The sequence below is a fragment of the Podarcis filfolensis genome (assembly GCF_964270895.1).
Source record: "Podarcis filfolensis genome assembly, chromosome: W".
NCBI classification, from domain to species: Eukaryota; Metazoa; Chordata; class Lepidosauria; order Squamata; family Lacertidae; genus Podarcis; species Podarcis filfolensis.
Window position 1 is genome coordinate 22,141,039 of NC_139619.1, and position 20,872 is coordinate 22,161,910.

The following is a 20,872-nucleotide window of genomic DNA, read 5'->3' on the forward strand; positions in this document are numbered from 1 at the left end:
AGGTTTGTCTGTTTCTCTTTCAATTCGATCATAGACAATAAAGCCTGATGATCCCCAATCTGTTTACGCATAGGTTTAATTTCTTCCTCCACAGCCACAACTTTTTCTTTTGCTTCCTCAGCTAATTTTCTAGTAGACGCAGATTCCTCCAGCAATTTTTCTATAACTTTTGTGTTTGAATTAATGCTGGCTGTGTTCCCTTCAATTTTAGTTGATTGGTCTGAGACCTGTTTACTTAGGCCTTCCAGTTTCTCAAAAATTTTATTCAGTACAGATGTAAATTCCCCTTCTGAGGCCATTCCTTTTGTCTCAGTTTGCCCCGAATCTTCCTCCTGAGTCACAGGGAGGCCGGGCACAGATGCTCTACGTTGCTGGGAGACTGTACTAGACTGTTGCACTCTGCCCTTGGATCTTGTTGCTCTTTGTTCAGTCATCCCCTTTTATCTTCAGTCAAGGTCGGTCCCACGGTCAGGCCTTACTGTGGAAATTCCCTAATGTCAGCAATGGAAAATTCCCCCAGCTGGATGCACACTTCAATAGTCCTCTAGGGGGACACTGTAGCAGCCATAAAATTCACAATAGCAAAGTCTTTCCTAGCTTTCCATGTCCCCTTCAATAAAAACATGCAACAGTTTCCAATCCAAAGAAGACTTTCAAAATGTATCTCCTTGCAGGGTTAAACCTTAAGTATCACAATGTCCATAGATAATGCGAGTCCAAATGTAACAGTTCTCATAAACCTGGCAGTCCGTTCCCAGGGATTCCAAAAGACAGGTTTTTTTAAAAATTTCCCAGAAGAAATAAAGTCACTTTCCTTACTCCCCCCCCCTCTCCTGGTCTGGGGGGGAATTCTTTCGCTTTAATGCTTGGATTTAAAACTTTAGAAGCTCCACTTTTAAGGTGCTAGCATAGAAGCGTCTTTGCTTTGATGTATTACAAAACGGAAAGGCGGACTTCCTGTTTACACCTTTCCGCTTCAGTGCCAAATTATCACTTTTTTCCTCTTCAAATCCAATCTTTTAAGTTCACCTACTCACGGATAGTCGTTTAGTAGCCAAATTTTCACAGGAAAAAGGTCAGCGCTCTCCGGCAACAGCTACGCGGCTTCACCCCACAGAAGAAGCAGTCGACTCATAGCACCGCGCCGCTCCCGTTACGCTCCGGAACCCCTTACGGGGCTCCCTCGCTAAATCGGGGGGCGCTAATGGTGCCCGCCGAGTCCCACGCTCGCAGGCTCCTTCTGCCTGCGATTTCCAGCCGGGTCTCCGCTTCGCCGTAGCGGACAGACCCACTTTCTGCGGGGCTTCTCCCTCCTACTCAGAAGGAGACCGCCATTGCCGTTGGCGCCGCCTCCGGAAGTGATGACAGAGGAATTTAAGATAGAGAAAGGGACACGACAAGGCTGCCCAATTTCCCCATTGCTTTTTATTTCAGTTCTGGAGGTTTTGCTGAATATGATTAGAAGGGACCGTCTAATTAAAGGTATTCAGGTCGGAGCCAAACAATATAAATTGAAAGCTTTGGCAGATGACCTAGTTTTGACGTTACAGGAGCCAGAATCTAGTACGAAAAGAGTATTAGAACTGATTCAAGAATTTGGTCATGTGGCAGGATTTAAGTTGAACAAGTCAAAAACCAAAGTGCTTGAGAAAAATTTAACACCGATTGAGAAAGAGAGGTTTCAGAAGGAGACAGGTTTAACATTAGTTAAGAAAGTAAAATATTTGGGGGTTAATATGACTGCTAAGAACTTAAATTTATTTAAAGATAACTATGAGAAATGTTGGATAGAAGTGAAAAAAGATTTGGAAATATGGTCAAATTTGAAGCTTTCCCTGTTGGGTCGAATTGCAGCTATAAAGATGAATGTATTGCCAAAAATGTTATTTCTGTTTCAATCATTGCAAATTTTGGACAAGATGGATTGTTTCAAGAAGTGGCAGAGAGACATTTCCAGATTTGTCTGGCAGGGCAAGAAGCCTAGAATAAAATTTAAAATATTAACTGACGCAAAGGAAAGAGGTGGATTTGCCCTGCCAGACCTTAAACTTTATTATGAATCAGCAGCATTCTGCTGGTTGAAAGATTGGCTGCTTCTTGAGAACACAGACATTTTGGACCTAGAAGGTTTTAACAACGTTTTTGGATGGCATGCATATTTGTGGTACGACAAGGTTAAAGCACATAAAGCATTTAAAAACCATATTGTCAGGAAAGCATTGTTTAATGTCTGGATAAGATACAAAGATTTACTGGAAAATAAAACCCCAAGGTGGTTGTCACCAATGGAAGCGAAGGCTCAGGAAAAGCTCAATATGGAGGCCAAATGGCCGAAATATTGGGAAATATTGGAACAAGAAGGAGACAAATTGGAATTGCAGAGTTTTGAGAAATTAAAAGATAAAGTGCGAGACTGGCTTCATTATTATCAAATAAGAGAGGCCTATAATTTGGATAAAAAAATTGGCTTCCAGGTGGAAAAATCAAAATTGGAAACAGAATTGTTAGATCCCAAAACTAAGATACTTTCAAGAATGTATAACTTGCTGTTAAAATGGAATACGCAGGATGAAACGGTTAAATCTGCTATGATCAAATGGGCACAAGATATTGGTCACAACATTATTTTTGCTGACTGGGAACAGTTGTGGACCACTGGTATGAAATTTACGGCATGTAATGCCTTAAGAGAGAATATTATGAAAATGATTTACAGGTGGTACATGACACCAGTCAAGCTTGCAAAAATCTATCATTTGCCCGATAATAAATGTTGGAAATGTAAAGAAAATGAAGGTACATTCTTTCACCTTTGGTGGACGTGCCCAAAGATTAAGGCTTTCTGGGAGATGATATATAATGAAATGAAAAAGGTATTTAAATATACCTTCCTGAAGAAACCAGAGGCCTTTCTCCTGGGCATAGTCGGCCAATTGGTGCCAAAGAAGGATAGAACTTTTTTTATGTATGCAACAACAGCAGCAAGAATACTTATTGCAAAGTATTGGAAGACACAAGAGTTACCCACCCTGGAAGGTGATGGATTATATGGAATTGGCGGAAATGACTGGCAGAATCCGAGACCTGGGAGAAGAGTTGGTGGAAGACTGGAAGAAATTTAAAGACTACCTTCAGAAACACTGTAAAATTAATGAATGTTAAAATGATGTTGGACTGAAAATAAGTGGCATTAGCAACAAAGTTAATAAGAATATGCAAAAATGAATTGATAAATGGATGAAAATATAGAGTTATAATATGTTAAGATATAGAGTTAAGATAAACGAAAGAGGGTAAGGATTTGCTGATTTGATTATTTAAATGGGAATACAAAAAGGGGAGGTGTGAGGAGGTCAAGGAAACAAGCTAATGAGTTTAAAGTTACTAAAAACGGATTTGTTTTTTAATTCTTCTTTATCTATTTGTTTTTTGTATTTTGTATTTTCATTCCTCTTTTTTCTCTTTTATGTATTTTTCTATGTTTTCTTTTTTGTATCTTTTTCTTTCTATGTGACTTTTTTCTATTTTGTAAACTTATGTTTTTGTAAAATCACAATAAATATCTTTAAAAAAAAAAAAGGAACTCTGGCAGAAAGCAGGACAGGGCGCCGGCACGAACAGATAACCAACGCTGTTGCTCCCGCAACCTGGGACTGGGCGGGTTGGCCTTTATCTCCTCTGACGCATAGGGCGGCCCAGGTCCACAGGTGGCTCGCCTCTCCTGGCCTGGAGGCAAGCAATCCTCCTGCGAGAACTTAGTTCCCTCCGCCTCTCTGCCCTGAGCCTCTGCAGCTCAGGAGAGGCTGGAGGGTTACTGGACCCAGAGGCAACTTCACCTTCCCCTGACAGGGCTGGGAGAGGAGTAGCTGCAGGCAATGGGCCAGAGCAGATTCAGCTGGTGTCTGCTCCTGAGGATCCGGCACAGGTGAGGGCCCTTCAGGTTCAAGCCCCTGCCCCGGAGGTGGGGACTCCTGTGCAGGCTGGGATTCCTCAGGTTCAGCCTCTGAATCAGATTCTCAGGCAGGCCATCACAATAACTTTTTCCCACATTCACACCCATACCAGAAAGGAAGCTTATAATGCTAGCAGACAACTTCAGAAGTAGTATTGTGCACTCTTTGTGTCTACATATTCATGGTGGTAAACCAGTAGAGCTTCCAAGCTTCTTCAATGAACAGAGCTCAACTTCACTAAATAGTTTGCACATTTCCAGTCTCCAGGACTCTAAAAACATATTAGAGCAGCGGCTTGAAAGCAAGTCTCTTCCTCCTCTTTTTACTTAAAACAACAGCACATCTGTCAGGGAACTGCCATCAGCTCAGAGGCAAGAGGTGGAAGGGCAGCTGTGTTATAGGGAACCTCCGAAGATCTTGAGAAGCAGTTCCTCCTCTGGCGAGGAGGAAAGCCCCGCCTCCAGTGGGGAGGAGGTGTAGGGACCAGGAGATGCTAGGGAGAACCTCAACACCAAGCCTGAGCAAAGCGGAGGGGAGGGAAGTACCCTTTTGACAGCGCCCACTCTGCGCAGTAGGTTTTGGCGCAGAGAGGGGAGGAGAAGGATGGGGGGTCACACAACTGTTATGCTGGGGACTGAGCCAGACATGATTCTGCTAGGGACTGAGCCAGACATGAACTTGCGACGCTCTTCACTGTAAATAGTTGCACTAAGAATAAAGCTTGGAAAAGACAGGGCAACCACACCAGCACCTGACAACATCTTTTCTGGAAAAGAATATTTCAAAAATGCCAGAAATATTTGACACTGAGGGAAATGAATGGAGAGGTCCCATGAAGCCTATCTGATTCAGCAAAAGCAAGAGTGTAGGGATATCGCGGAGTGGGGAGTGGGGTCCGGAGGGAGCACACTTCCCCACCAGCAGGCAGCCACGGTCTGCCTGCACGTGTGACCCTGGGGTGCAGGGCACAACCCCCCCTCAGACAAGCCACAAGCTGTCTAGAACATCGTCCCCTATGTCTGACCTTTTGCGGTCTCAGAGTCAGCGGTGTCCTGTCTGTAACCCTTTTCCATGAGACGTTTGTCTCCATTCGTCATACACTGGGCAAGGGGAAAATGACGCTGTGGAACAGGTGCCAAAATAACTTTGTACTACCCCACGATTTCGGGACGGAAGATGTGTAAAGGTCACAGCCCAAAAATGTATTTGCCTAGCTTGCATGTTTGTTTCAAAAAAAAAGAGGCTCCACAGGAATGGAGCTAGCTCACTCGCTTCAGACCACCTGTGCGCAGCTCACATAATGATCAACACCTGTCTTGGGCCTTCACTTCACAAGAGCATTACATTGGCTAAGAGAAATACTCTTTTGGTCACTTCCAAAGTAAGAACATCATTCTTGAAGCAGGAAAAAGTGTTACGGTATATGAAAAGCCTGTCCAAAAAATTATTGCTTTTATTACAAGACTGCTGATGAGAGGATACAGCTTCTTTGGGGATGCTTTAGCTGAGATTCCTGCATTGCAGGGGGTTGGACTAGATGATCCTCAGAGTCCCTTCCAAACTCTACAATTCTATGATTCTAATTTCCTAATGCCCCACTTAGGAGGAGTGATGAGATGTTGCAGCAGACAAAAAAAATACCGTTCCCTATTCCCCAGTGTAGCCCACATCATTTGCTCTTCAGGTGTTGAGCCTGAAGAAAGTGCAGGGGCCTGAGAACATGCCACTGCTGCTGCCCCAATGTTTATGTGTGCAATGTCCCCACCTGTCCTCTCTGAACTACAGTGGTACCTCAGGTTACAAACACCTCGGGTTACAGACTCCGTTAACCCGGAAGTAGTACCTCGGGTTAAGAACTTTACCTCAGGATGAGAACAGAAATTGTGTGCCTCCGGCATGGCAGCAACAGGAGGCCCCATTAGCTAAAGTGGTACCTCAGGTTAAGAACAGTTTCAGGTTAAGAACGGACCTCCGGAACAAATCCTGAAGGAGCGTCTCCACCCCCATCGTTCTGCCCGGACGCTGAGGTCCAGCGCCGAGGGCCTTCTGGCGGTTCCCTCATTGCGAGAAGCAAAGCTACAGGGAACCAGGCAGAGGGCCTTCTCGGTAGTGGCGCCCGCCCTGTGGAACGCCCTCCCATCGGATGTCAAAGCGATAAATAACTACCTGACATTCAGAAGACATCTTAAGGCAGCCCTGTTCAGGGAAGTTTTTAATCTGTGATATTTTAGTGTATTTTTGGTTTTCTATGGAAGCCGCCCAGAGTGGCTGGGGAAACCCAGCCAGATGGGCGGGGTACAAATAATAAATTATTATTATTATTATTATTATTAAATTCGTAACCAGAGGTACCACTGTATTGTGTGTTGAAAACCAGCTTTTAAGCACATCCAGTGGAATCTGCTTAGAAGCCACCTTACTCAGGAAGCTGACATTATCAGGGTTCCTCATTGTGATAATGCACCTAGGAGCCCCTTTCAGACCCTTTTCTCATCGTGGGAAGGCTAGGGGTGGAACAGACACACTTGGTGTGCATGGGGATACTTGGGATAGACACACACAGTGCCAGAATTACATATAAGCTAAACAAGCTATAGCTTAGGGCCCCACTCTCTTGGGGGCCCCAAAAATGTAAAGGGAAAAAAACCTGGAGGTACATTTCCAAAATATAAGATAAAAAACAAATAAAATAAAACCTACGTGCAGCAAAAGTGTTTTGTGTTCTGTGGGCTCCTATGATGTAAATAATGGGCCCAGCCTGCTAGCCTGCTCCCTAAAATATCACTGGTTTGCTCATTTCTATATACAGTGGTACCTCGGGTTACATACGCTTCAGGTTACATACGCTTCAGGTTGCAGACTCCGCTAACTCAGAAATAGTACCTCGGGTTAAGAACTTTGCTTCAGGATGAGAACAGAAATTGTGCAGCGGCGGTGCAGGAGGAGGAGGAGGCCCCATTAGCTAAAGTGGTGCTTCAAGTTAAGAACAGTTTCAGGATAAGAACAGACCTCCAGAACGAATTAAGTACTTAACCCGAGGTACCACTGTATAGGGTGCCTACATTCTGCCTGTGCAAATGGCTTTAGATACCTATTAGGTCCATAAATTACCATATAGCATATATTCAATACAAAAAAACAGTGTTGTTGTTGTTGACAAAGGACAGCTGGACATATAAAGGGCCCCATTACCTTCAGTAGCTCATCAAACCTAAATCTGGCCCTGGACACACACACTCTCTCTCTCTCTCTCTCTCTCTCTCTCTCTCTCTCTCTCTCTCTCTCTCTCTCACACACACACACACACACACACACACACACTACACATGCATTATCCTCAAACATAGAGAAGAACCCTGTGAGATAATTTAATCCAGGAACTTGTGCTTCTAACATGATATGTACAGATATGTGCAGTTAGTGATTTATAATGTGCTTAATAAAATTAGGAGCTGTTTTGATGGGTATGTTGTACATGGATTAGAAACTGAATAAAAAAAAATCAGCTGAGACGTTCTTCCTTTAGAGTCAAGGCCGTCCTGTTTTGAATGCTGTTGACTATAATTCATGTTATGACTTTGCACTGAATGTACAGGCTATTTCTTCTGCAGCACCTGAGGGGGGGAAGTGTAGTGCATACAGTGGTACCTCAGGTTACATATGCTTCAGGTTACAGACTCCGCTAACCCAGAAATAGTGCTTCAGGTTAAGAACTTTGCTTCAGGATGAGAACAGAAATCGTACTCCGGCGGTGCGGCGGCAGCAAGAGGCCCCATTAGCTAAAGTGGTGCTTCAGGTTAAGAACAGTTTCAGGTTAAGTAGGTACCACTGTAATTCATATCTGTAATACTGATCATACAAAGGCTTCTGAAATTTCTTCCAGTTCTAAGTTTATTTAATCATATTGTCCTCCTGAATGAATTGAGATGATTACACAGATACCAAGGAACATTTATAGACATCAATGAGGAAAAGAGAATGTACTGAGCTTTGAAATATAGCCTTTAATCCAAAACTCAGCAAGATTCTACTGTAGTGGATTTCAAAGTCAAATATTTAAAATTATAATTCAAGCTTTTGGCATGTCCTTTGAAATAAATATCAACTATGTCTTATTTCACCAACCAGTGTTTAATTTTGTTGTTGTTCTTGTTGCAACAGTATTCTTAAAACTCAGTATGGTGTAGTATTATCTAGAGTGCTAGACTAAGGTCTGGGAGACCTGTGTACAAATTCCCTTGATCATCTGGAGACTTGAGGCCAAAGTATTTTTCATCTTGGTCTAATTTTCAGGATTGGGTGTGGTTTTTTTGGCTTTTTTGTGGAAGTGTGGAAGGAACTACCAGGAAAGCTTAACAGAGGCTATTTCCTTGTGGAGAAAAGAGTACTGGTATTATAAACAAGCTATTGGAAAGAGGAGCAAGATAGCATATGAACATTGCCCCCAAATATTGTCGTTCCTTGTGGCTCCCAAATGCTGCTGATTCTCCATAATTTCCTAAATTGTCACAAAAACCCCCACATTTCTGCACTCCTGTTAAACATTGTTTCACTTCTAAAGTCCAAAACTACTTTCAGTTCCCACCCAGCCAGATGTGTTGGACAACCCTACCTATGGTGGTGGTGCAGCCAGATTGTATGCAGGCTTATCATCCCACAGACTCCCTTTGGGTACTAATGCTTAGAAGTACAAAGAATCATACAGGTGAAACTCGGAAAATTAGAAAATTAGAACAAAAACCCCAAATTAAAAATCTCAGAAAATTAGAACATTAAATGAAATCAGCAAAACAAGGACTGCAAATAGAGCAATATTGGACCTCTGAGAAGTAGAAGCATGCATATGTACTCATTACTTGGTTTGGGCCCCTTTTGCATCAATTACTGCCTCAATGCGGCATGGTATGGATGCGATCAGCCTGTGGCACTGCTGAGGTGTTATGGAAGACCAGGAAGCTTCAATAGCAGCCTTCAGGTCTTCCGCATTGCTCAGTCTCATGTCTCTCATCTTTCTCTTGGCAATGCCCCATAGATTCTCTGTGGGGTTCAGGTCAGGCGAGTTTGCTGGCCAGTCAAGTACAGTAATCCCATGGGCATTGAACCAGGTTTTGGTACTTTTGGTAGTGTGGGCAGGTGCCAAAGTCCTGCTGGAAAATGAAGTTGGCATCCCCATAAAGCTCATCTGCGGAAGAAAGCATGAAGTGCTCCAAAATCTCTTGGTAGATGGCTACATTGACCCTGGACTTAATGAAGCACAGTGGACCAACACCAGCTGATGACATGGCTCCCCAAATCTCTTTTCTGTTGAGAGCAGCTTTTGCATCTCATTTGGAAACCAAGGACCCAGAGTCTGGAGGAAGAATGGGAAGGCACACAATGCCAGATGCTTGAAGTCCAATGTGAAGTTTCCACAGTCTGTGTTGATTTGGGGAGCCATGTCATCAGCTGGTGAGATTGTTAATTTGGGGTTTTCATCAGCTGTATGCCATGATCATCACAATTATAAGAAATAAAGGCTTGACATATCTCGCTTTGCATGTCATGAGTCTATCTCATATATTAGTTTCACCGTTTAAGTTGAATTACTGAAATAAATGAACTTTTCCACGATATTCTAATTTTCCGAGTTACACCTGTACTTCAGGGGTTTATGCTTTGAGGAACCTACTTCACTGGGGAAGCTCAAAATCCACTGAGCCTCTCTGCCTTGCCTTGAGAATCATCTGAATCTGAACACACTGCTATCATTTTTTTTGTTTAAAAGAAAATTGTATCAGCTCAGGTCTACTTCAGGAACTTAGCTAAGTGGGAATTTGAACCTGTCTCTCCCCCCCCCCCACAGTTCTAGTTTAATATTCTAATCAGTATGCCACACTTATTAAAAATTGTGTGACTTTGTTGGTTCTCTGCTTAAGATTTCTCCTGCAGTTTTTCTGACCTTTCTCCATAAAATAAATAAATAAATAAAAATTCAAAATTATCAAGGGTGAAATCAAGCATTGGTGAAATTCTCATGGGTGGGGTGCCAGGTTTTTGTTGTGCTTACCTTATCTTTGTGGTGCCTGTGGGATGTTTTCTAAGTGTCCTTTCTCTCATTTTACAAGTCATCCCACCAGTGGTCTGCAGTCTGCAGCCTCCCCAGGTGCCTTCCCTTCAATCAAAGTACAGGGGAAGCTATTGTGAGTTAACCCCTCCTATGAAGCTCTTTAAGGCCAGGAAACATTTGTTTCCAGGGAGGGTGCTGGAGAAATGTTTAATGGAAAAGACCATACACTTTACTTTTGCCTACCTTGCAATGTTAAGGTAAGCTCAAAATCAGCTACATTGACGCAAATTCTAAAGTTCCCTGAGAATGAAGTAGATAAATGGAAGCCTCTTTTCCAAGGAAAACACTTTGAGAAATGGGAGGACAGGTTTCGATAATAATCTTTCTCATTGCTATGAAGCGAGGAAGATCACAAGAGATTCTGGTGTCTTTCAAAGTCAAAGCCACTAACCTTCTTTGGGTTATTGGGGTGACTTCTTCTATGACAACATCTGACACAAGTATGCTGGATCAAAGAGAACTTGCAACCGGTGTCAGTGAATTCAGCATGGTTGATTTCAACTACTTATATGTGCAAAAGATTATACTCTTTCATCTGTAGAATAGCCAACTCCTCATGGCAGTATTGTAGACTGCATAGATTCACAAGCTGTCTCCTCCATGCTCTGTGTGTTATGAGCAGAATGAGGCTGTAGTAGTTATGGACATTTTTTAAAAGGGTTCTTTTCCCTAGCTGTAGCCATTAAGTGATTAATGTTTGAAAGATGCTATTCATGTCATCAATATCTTGAGAAACAGAAATGGAAAATATTCAAAGGTTGTTTCTAGAACTGCCTTTAGGCCCACAAGAACGAAAGATAAGGAATTAATTGTTTTCATGCTTTATAGTTATTAAATAATTAATTATTGGAATTTAACAAATTTAGCATGCATCTGTTCAGCACTGAGACCAGAAATGGCATCATATCATTACTGAATCAGATGGGTGTATAGGAAGATGGCGTCGTTAATGGTAGCGTCTGTTGGGATTCTGCCAGGGAGACAAGGGCAATCAGGCAGGCCTCCATCGTCGTCTCTGGGCGATCTCCCGTAGAAACAGTATCAGTCAATCAGCGACACGAGCCTCAGACACATTCCAGGACTCATGCACGCCCTTTTTGCAGAGTTTCCACAACGGAAGATTCACCCAGGAGAGCATAATTACAGCTTTATTCAACGTTGGTCAGAACAAAGGAAAAACATGATTGCTTGCAACCATGTCGAGGAAAACAGACAGAAACAAAAGCTATATACAAAACGGAAACTCCCTGTGAGCAGGAAGTACGCAGGCTTGTGACACACAACAGCCTGTTCCCTTTTTAAGGAGCAACGGAAATATCCTAACAGCGTCGACTTGAGCTGCGCATCAGTTGATGCGGTTTTTATTATTATTATCAGTCTTTTATTAGCTTTTATCAGCAACAGTATTTTATCCCTGTCATTTGGCAGCTATTATATTCACAAAGCTTGAGTTAAGGGCTTGAGTTAAAAGACTTAACGAAAGTCTTGGAAAGTCTCGGAGAAAGCCTTAATTAGCTCCAGCTCAACTAAACCTACCAACTACTTATCAGCAGGAGTGAAGATTAAACACCCTATCGTGGGAGGATGCCGAGCTTCCTGATTTACAGCAGAAATTACTAGCGGCTCTATCTCTGGGAAAATGTCTAGGAAAAAGAAGCGACTGGCCTCATCTCCACAAGTGAGCCCACAGCAGAAGAGCAAGCAGAGTAAAATGGACAATTTTGTAAGAGCACAGAACTCAGAACCTACTACATCAAATAGAACTCATTCCCAGGTAGGTGGGGATGCTTTTGAAGAATATTTATTGCTCAGATAAAGCCTGGCGTCCAGCCCGCTTCAGCTGCGCAGCCAGGCCAGGCCTCCGGACTTCAAAGGCCACATTCCAAAGGCTCTGAGCAACACGCAGAGATAAGCAGCAGCCAGAGAAAGCTGCAAACTCAAGTGCTTTCCTTCAGTGTGCTTAAATAAAGTCCACTCAGGATCTTAGCAGCTAAAAGCAGTTTTATTTAAGCAGAAACTACCCATTGTCGAACAGCATCGTGAAAACACGTCCACTCTCCTCAAAAACGAAAGTAGAGAGAAAGAACAAAGGCTGGAGACTCTCGGAAATGACGCAGAATCTCCTCCCTCCCAAATGGTAGGCAGGGCGTACACTCTGAGCTGTTTAACCCTGTAAGCTCAGGTTCTCCTCACACCCCCTTTTGCCCTGCGCTACTGTGGGGAAAGTATGTACAGAACTTACCCCCAACTCCAAACCACCACAAAACTCCCCATGACGCTGGAAGCTTAAAGGTTTGGTAAATCCATCGGCCAAGTTAATGTGACTGGCACAATACTTCAGCCAAATCAAACCTGACTGAACACTCTGACACACATTTTGGAAACGTATGTCCAGATGCTTGGTTCTGGCCTTTAATTGCGCAGATTCAGCCAATTTCAAACAAGGCTGATTGTCCTCCCAAACCATGATGGGCAAGCTACAATCCCCATAGATCTCTTGCACCAAGCATCTATAGAACTCTAGTTCCCGGCACAAATCTGACAGTGCATTGAATTCAGCCTCAGTGGAAGACAGCGCAATGAGACTTTGCTTCCGGGACTTCCACCCAATTAGTGACTTCCCAAACTTTACCACCAACCCAGACACAGACTTGCGGTCCTGCGAATTCGCCCAGTCACTGTCCGCATAGCATGTGAGCTTCGCCTCACCTTCAGCTGGCAGCTTAAGACAGAAGTCTTTGGTATGCTGCAGGTAGCGCAGTACCCGCTTGATACCGTGCCAAGCACTCACACTGGGCTTTGACGCTTCCCTACTTAGCAGGTTGGTAGCAAAGGCAATGTCTGGTCTGCTCCATTGGGACAGATACAACAGACTACCTAGAGCTGACTGAAAGAGCTCAGCATTCACAAACTCGGCACTTTCTGCTTGCTGGCTATCTTTCACGAAGTTCGTCTCCATGGGTGTCCGAACTCCTGCACAATTGGACATTCTGAACTTCTCAAGCAACTGCTCAATCTTGCCTTTCTGACTGAGCAAGAAGCTACCATCCTCAGTTCTCGCTATCTGGACGCCTAGGTAGATCTTTACTGCACCCAGGTTCTTGAGCTGAAACCGCTTCCCAAGCTCTTTGGCAAACTTCTGCACCTGTTTGTCTGCCTTTCCAACATGGATGATGTCATCAACGTAAAATAACACCAGTTCCTGTGAGTCTCCTGATCCTCTAAGGAACAGGCAACTGTCAGCAAGACTCTTCCTGAAACCTAGCTTCTCCAAAGCTTCATTCAGGCACAAGTTCCAATTCCTGGCCGACTGCTTCAGGCCGTAAATTGACTTGTGAAGTTTCCACACAGTACCTTGCTCATTGCCCTCAAACCCTGGAGGAGGAAGCATGTACAAATCCTCCTGGAGGTCTGAGTTCAAGTAAGCAACATCCACATCAAAGTGATGCACCGGCAACCCTCTTTGTGCAGCAACGGCCAAGACCAAGCGTAGAGATTCACTCCTAGAGGTGGGAGCATAAACTTCTGTATAATGCAACCCCCTGCGCTGTGTGAATCCTCTCGCCACTAATCTGGCCTTATACTGCGGTTCTCCTGTCGCTGTGGGCTTAAGACGGTAAACCCAGCGGCTACCCACGGCCTGTTTGCCCACTGGCAACTTCGTGAGGGAGAACACACCTAGAGACTCCATTGAGTTCATTTCCTTCTGCATCGCCTCATGCCATTTCCTGGCTTCTTCCTGAGGCAGTTTCTGAACATCTTCAAAACTCTCGGGTTCACACTGTGCCATTCCGACCCACACACTAGTGACGGCAAACCTTTCAAGAGGTTTCCCCTTGGTCGTCCAAGCTGAATGGCGCAGCACTACTTCAGGAACCCCCTCTGACCCACTAGGGCCAGCTAGGACATCCTTGGCATCAGAGAGCTCCCCCTCTGACTTACTGCGCCTTCTGGACTTCTCAGCCGAACCTGGGGGGAAGATGGAGCACTGCGTTGCTCAATCTTCACAGCCTTGGGAGAAGTTCTCCCCTCTGCCTGCACTGGGTCTGGACTCTGGGCCTCAGTAGCAGGTTCAACCTCTTCCTGTCCTTCATCAGCAGAGTCAAGCAGACTCTCTGACAGGATGTCAGGGTTCCCATCTATCATTGCCCAGCCACTCTGCTCACAGAATTCAGCACTGTTGCTGAGCAGAATCCTGGACTGATTCCCTGACGGATAAGCAAATCTCCACCCCTTGGTCCCTGGCTCATACCCACAAAAAATCATCTTTTGGGACCTGGGTTCACCTTTCTTGCATTTGGCCTTTGGTATGAGGACCCAAGCCTCACAGCCAAAAACGCAGGAATAGTGCACTTTCGGCTTTTTTCTGTGCAGCAAGAAGTACGGTGTGTCTCCTACCACTGAATTGAACGACCTGTTCAGAATAAAGTTGGCCGTTCGCCAAGCCTCCCCCCAAAAGCGCTGTGGGAGCCCGGCATCAAACAAAAGAGCTGCGGACATCTCCCCCAGAGTCCTGTTCCATCTTTCCGCAATCCCGTTCTGTTGGGGACTGTGTGGAGAGGACAATCTGTGTTGAATCCCCTTCTTGCGGAAGAAACTTTGCAGTGCAGACCCGGTGAACTCCCCACCGCGATCGCTCTGAAAGTTGTGCACCCGTGTGGAAAACTGCATTTCCACAGCCGCAATCCAGTCTTTGATTAGCGGCGCAGCTTCATTTTTGTGTTGGATCATAAAGGTCCAGGAGTTGCGTGTATCAATCAGAACCAGCCCATATTTGGCTCCGCCCATACTGGTCACAGACATCGGACCACACAAATCTGCATGAATTAACTGAAAAGCCCTAGTGGTCACCCTCTCAGACCTAGGGTATGTGCACGTTTTCACCTTTGCGGACTTGCACGCTCTGCAATCTAGAAACTTAGCACATGATTTCATTTTGCACCCTTGCGTACACTCTGGGATCTTCTTCACTGACCCCCAGGACACGTGAGCCATGCGTCGGTGCCATAAGTGAGCACACGCATCATGAACTGGAATGTTGGCACACTGTGCTTGAGCCTCCTCCGTGTCACCTGTACCTGCAAAAGAAGCATCTAGTACAAACAACCTGTCTTTACATTCAATACTGACTAGTTGCTGTCCATTCTTAGAAATAGAACACTTATTGTTCTCAAAACACACTCTGTAGTTCTCAGCAAGAAGGGCGCTGACAGACAGCAACGCGCAGGACAGTCCTGGAACAACAAAAGCCTGGATTGAATCCTGTAAGAAAGAACAAAACAGTGAGCCAGTCTGTGTGAGTGGGTGTCGAGTCCCATCTGCTAAACAGACAGTCTTCCCAGAAGTTACAGAGGTGCAGTTCTCCAGGAATCCTGCAGATGGCACTAGATGATGGGATGCTCCACTGTCTATTACAAAAGCCAGCACAGCATCCTGTTGACAACTCTTGACTGCAGCCATAGAGGCTGCTAAATGTTTATGTTCTGTGTCTCTGCCAGCTGCCTTCGGCTTGCCTTTCCCACGCTTTGAAGAAGAGCCCTTTATCTGGTTGCTACGGGAGACGGCCTTCGGCTGTTCCTGTGCCTCCACTGGACATTCTCTCACCAGATGGGAGGGGGAGCCACAGCGATAACAGTGGCGACGCGTAGCAACAGCTCTCACAGCTCCCTCTTCAGCCATTCCTTTGTTCCCAGCACCCCCACCTTTGGGTGCACAGCCTGGGCCTGCACGCTCCCCAGCACTCTGGTTGCGGGCCTCTACATCGCATGGCCCCTCGGAGACAAAGCAGCAACTCCCAGCTGTAACTTCAGGAACATGGCCAGCAGCCCCCACTGGGCTCTCGGCTTCCTCCCTGCTCTCGGCTTTCTCCCGGCCCTGGGCTCCTGCTGAGCTTTCACACAGACTCCTCAGCACCTGCCAGGCGGCCTGAGCCGACTCAACGCCCTCCAGGTGGGGCAACAGCAAAGCGTCCACGCTTGCTCTCAACATGCAGAGCTCTCTTTGCATTCTCTGCTCTCTATCTTCCAGCAAAGCAGCCTCCAGGTCTGCTGCGCCATCTTCAGCAGCAACTGGCATGGGTGGGGCCGGCTCCTTCTGGGCTATACTCCAGAGCCCTGTGGCCAAAAACCACCCCCTTACTCTCCTAACCCAGATATCCCAGGACTGGGTTGTGAGCTTTTCAAACGGGACATCATAAAAGTCCTGGAGCTCAGCCATCTCCTCCCCCAGTGCTCCCATTGGGGCTTTGAAGTACTCACGCGTACCAGCCAGCTTCAAAGAAGAGGCCTCCAGTGGCTCTTTGCAGCACACAGCATTTCAGCCAGTTTCCCTGCTTTCTCCCAGGCAAAGCCTCAAAGCAGGACTTTTTTCTTCCGGCAGCAAAAACAGCAGCTTCTCAACTTTCATAGCCTTTTAAAGCACACAGCACTTAAAAGCAGGCTTTCCTCTAATTGCAGTAACTGTCATCCATAACTTGAAGAATATTTATTGCTCAGATAAAGCCTGGCGTCCAGCCCGCTTCAGCTGCGCAGCTACCGGCCGGGCCTCCGGACCTCAAAGGCCACATTCCAAAGGCTCTGAGCAACACGCAGAGATAAGCAGCAGTCAGAGAAAGCTGCAAACTCAAGTGCTTTCCTTCAGGGTGGAGATCACCCAGGGGAGAATGCTGAGATGAGCGCTTATGAACTATCCCATGAACTACTATCTGAGGGGGCACCCTCAGAAATACTCGCGGACCACTGTCTGCTGACTGCAAGAACAGTGGAGGAAATTAACATCAAATTAGAAAAGGTAACGTCTCTCCTGACGGAGTTGGTGCTTCTGGCAGCCAAAAATTGCTCACTCAGTACTAAAGAGACCGACCACAGTGTTGCCCTCCCCCTAGACCATCGTGTACAGGGGTGTAACCGGTCTGGACTTGATAACCGAGAGACTACAAATAGTAAAAACAACAAAAGCAAAAGTCTGATCCTACAAAGCACTCAAGTAGCTTTTGATATATATTCTTTTAATGGTATGCTGCCTTACTGGAAATCAATCGACAGTGTGAAGAGAAACTTTAAGCTTTTACTAAATATCCATTGCAACACTCTGATCGCGATAAACTTGCTTTGCACGGACCCCCAGCACACTAGACTCATGCTGACATTTTCTGACTCAGCTACCCCTAAAATGCTTCTGAAATATAGGGCCCTCTTACAGGACTATAATATTGAGTTGAGGCGCGTTTTTAAAGACACAGAAAGAAAACAACTACTGCCAAACTTGTCATATAGCCGGACCAACCCCAAGCAATCAACGCCCACTCTGCCGAAGGGTTTTCGCCATAGGGCCATCATTCATACGGAAGGGCCGTCAAAGATGGATACATGCGGCAAACCCAGCCGTAACACTCCCTTGGAGAGGATAACGTCAGAGCAAAAAGGCCAAACACACAAAGAACGCCAGCCCAATCTAGATAATTCAAAGATAGAACACTCCATTACGCCTTTGGCAGATCCTGAATTTCACCACTCTTTACCCCGGCTGGAATCTGATCAGCCAATGGCAAGTGACGCTCCTTCCAAGGCAAATGTGACACACAGAAAGCCAGAGACAGATTGAATTGTCTTTGAAGAAGACCCCCCGATGGTCCCAGCAATTCAGATAACACCGTCGATGCCGGGAAATCGGGAAAATGCTGCAACTCAACCCCGAGAACAACACCGTGCATATCCTAAGAATGGTTGCATCATTACTGAACCAGTGGGAGAGCTGATAACAATTTCCCCACCACAATGAAGCCAAGCCAGATATGGAACGTGCAGCCTTAACATTATCTCGTGGAACATAGCGGGTTGGGCCAACAAACTAGGGGACGAGCCATTTCGTGAATATATAACAGGTTTTGACATAATAATGCTGCAGGAAACTTGGGCAACTGACAACATAGTTCTCGACGGTTACCACACCTATGAAATCAAGGCCTCTAAACCACTTGGAAGGAGATGACCGAGGGGGGGCCTAGTAACTCTGGTTTCCACTCAATTGGCGTCACAGGTTACTGAGTGCTCAGTTTTCAAGCAGCTGGCACTGGGGATCACTTTGCATCTGGAATCCAAGAGTATCATTCTTGTTTCAGCTTATATCCCACCATATACAGTGCAAACACAATAATAAGAGATCTAAAGGAAAATAGCACCCTCTTTCTAAACCCACCCGCTCGTAGACATTCGAAAGATTGTCAAATCAACTATGCTGGCTTCTGTCTGGCTTTTTTATAAATAAGTCTTGACCTTATCATTGCCAATGGGGCGCTCCCCGGGGACAGAGAAGGCGAGTACACATTCATAAATACAAATGGAGCCAGCACAGTAGACTACTGTCTCACTAACAGGGAGGCCTTTGAATCAATTAAAAAATTCAACATAGATAATAGGACTGAAAGCGACCACCTACCTCTAATCGTCTCCACTACTGGGCAAAACTCAATTCAGCGCTCTTACATAGAACATGAGGAAATAGATAGAGCAAATGATCCAGCATTGTGTAGGAAAAAATGGACGCCTGAGATAGCAATTGCAGTTGAGAATAGATTGAATTCACAAACTGCAATTAAGTTAAAATCAATAATAATAAACAATTTATCAATAGATTCCTCCCTGACGGCTTACGTAAATCTCATTGAGTCCTTGCAGGATGTGTTCTCTGTCAACATAAAGTCAGCCAGCAAGCCACACACTGCTAAAGGGCACTGTTGGTTTGACCAAGTGTGCTGCACAAAGAAGGAAGCCTTAAGGAATGCTTATTTGGCCTATAGAAACGCTGGAATAAATTACTTACCTCCATCTTATTTCAAAATCAAAAAAGAGTATAAAGCCCTTTTGGCCTCAAAAAAAAAGGAAGTCCAAACAAAATTCCTGGTCCCTGCTATTGAAACAATGAAACTAAACTCTTTTGGCAACTGGTCTCTGACTCAATGAAAAATAGTTCTTCAGCCCCCGGCTGTGCCACTTCAGAAATATATTTATGGAAAATCCAAACCTCCCTTCCAGCTTCCAGGATGATGACAGGGCAGAAATGTCACTGCTCCCTCATTGGAGGCCGGTTACTGTGGAGGAAGTCCATACATTAATTGGGAATCTGAAGAGCGGAAATGCTCCAGGGAAAGACTTTATCCCAGCGGAACTGACTACATCAAACCAGTACTGGTGGGCTCCGCTTCTGGCAGCACTTTTTACGGTAGTAAATAATTCGGGTAAGGTACCATATAGCTGGAAACATGCTATAGTAGTCCCAATCTTTAAGAGAGGCCACCCAAATGTACCCTCCAATTAGCCTGCTCTCAATAATTGGGAAGCTGTATGCCTGATTCCTCAATAGCAAACTGACAACTTTTCTAAATGAACATAATATACTATCTGAAGCCCAGGCAGCCTTTCATGAGAAAGCGTGTTCTCCCTAACAGAGAGCATGTGTTGCGGTTGGGGGAACAGGCCACCCTGCAGTGACTAGGCAAATTTGGTAAGGAACCCAAGCCTTTAAGTGGTTAAATTTGGGTTGCTGGGGAGTTTTGATTGTTGCCAATTTGGAGGAGGGGTCAGAGTCTTTAAATACAGGGGCCAGACGTTGGACGTCCTCTTGGCCGTTTTGCACCGGATCACATGGAGCACTTGGACAATCTTCTCATTGTCTGGTTACATTTCTTTATTTCTGTATTTCCCCTTTCTTTTTAATCCTCTCTAGTCACTTAAATAATTTAATTCCCCCCTTTTCCTGTTCGATTTCTCACCCCACCCCTTACCCTGCCCTGTGGGAAGATTCTCCCTGTATCTATGGCTTGCCTTTCCCAATAGGGAGAGAGCCCCCGTTAGGGGCTTTCTTTCGCAAAAAGGTTTTCCCCATTTCTCTTGTTGAAATTGTGGGGCTAGTTAGGGCTGTTCCCAGCTTAGCTGGAATCACTTTCGTTTATAGTATCCCCGAAGGTTGGCTTTATTTTGAGTGTGTGCAGTGCTGTTAGTCAAATTTTAAGCTAGCCTTGGGTGGGAGCACTAATTTGAGTTCTTTTAATATTGCTATGAGACTAAGATTCTCAAGAGCAGAAGCAGGGAGGCCTATTCGGCCTGCACATAACTTCCAAGCCTAAGTCTGCTACAGGTAGCAGTTAATTGTTAAGTATCTGACACGTGACTCATTCTCGCTATAGGAATGTATCTGCTTGCAGGCCCAGTTGCTGCTAATGTATATCTGAGGCAGACAGAGGGCCCCAGAGGCTCCCTGTGCCTCCAAGGACTATGAGGACTCTGTATATGCTCTTAAACTATGCTGTTTCTGAACAAGTTTATTTTCTTTAAGTTTGTTTTGCCCGGATAGTGGCGACTGCCATTTTAGAGACGAGCCATTGTGGCTTAGTGGCTAAAGTATAGGACTAGGACCTGGGAGACAGGGTTCATATCCCCCTCTTAGCCATTGTTATAACAAAACAAAACAAACTGCTCCTTTTGGGCTATTCTGTTGCTGGGTAGTTCGGCCCATTTGTGATAAAAGAACTTTGGGTTTCTTGAAGGGGTGCTTCCCTCTAAAAGGGCAAGCAGGGGTACCTGGACAAGCTGTGGGCTACCTCAACTCTGCTATTTCACTGGAAACATTTATGCCTGGCCTAGCAGGTGATCCTAGGGCTTTGCCCTAGAATTTAATGGCCTGGAAGCGTTTCCGGCCTGAATAGTGTCCCCATGTGGTCCATGAAGCATTGGTTTCACTGGGTCAGCGCATAGTGCCGGTAATGCCTAGGTTGCAGGATTGGTCCCTGTATGGGACAGCTGCATGCTCCCCCATT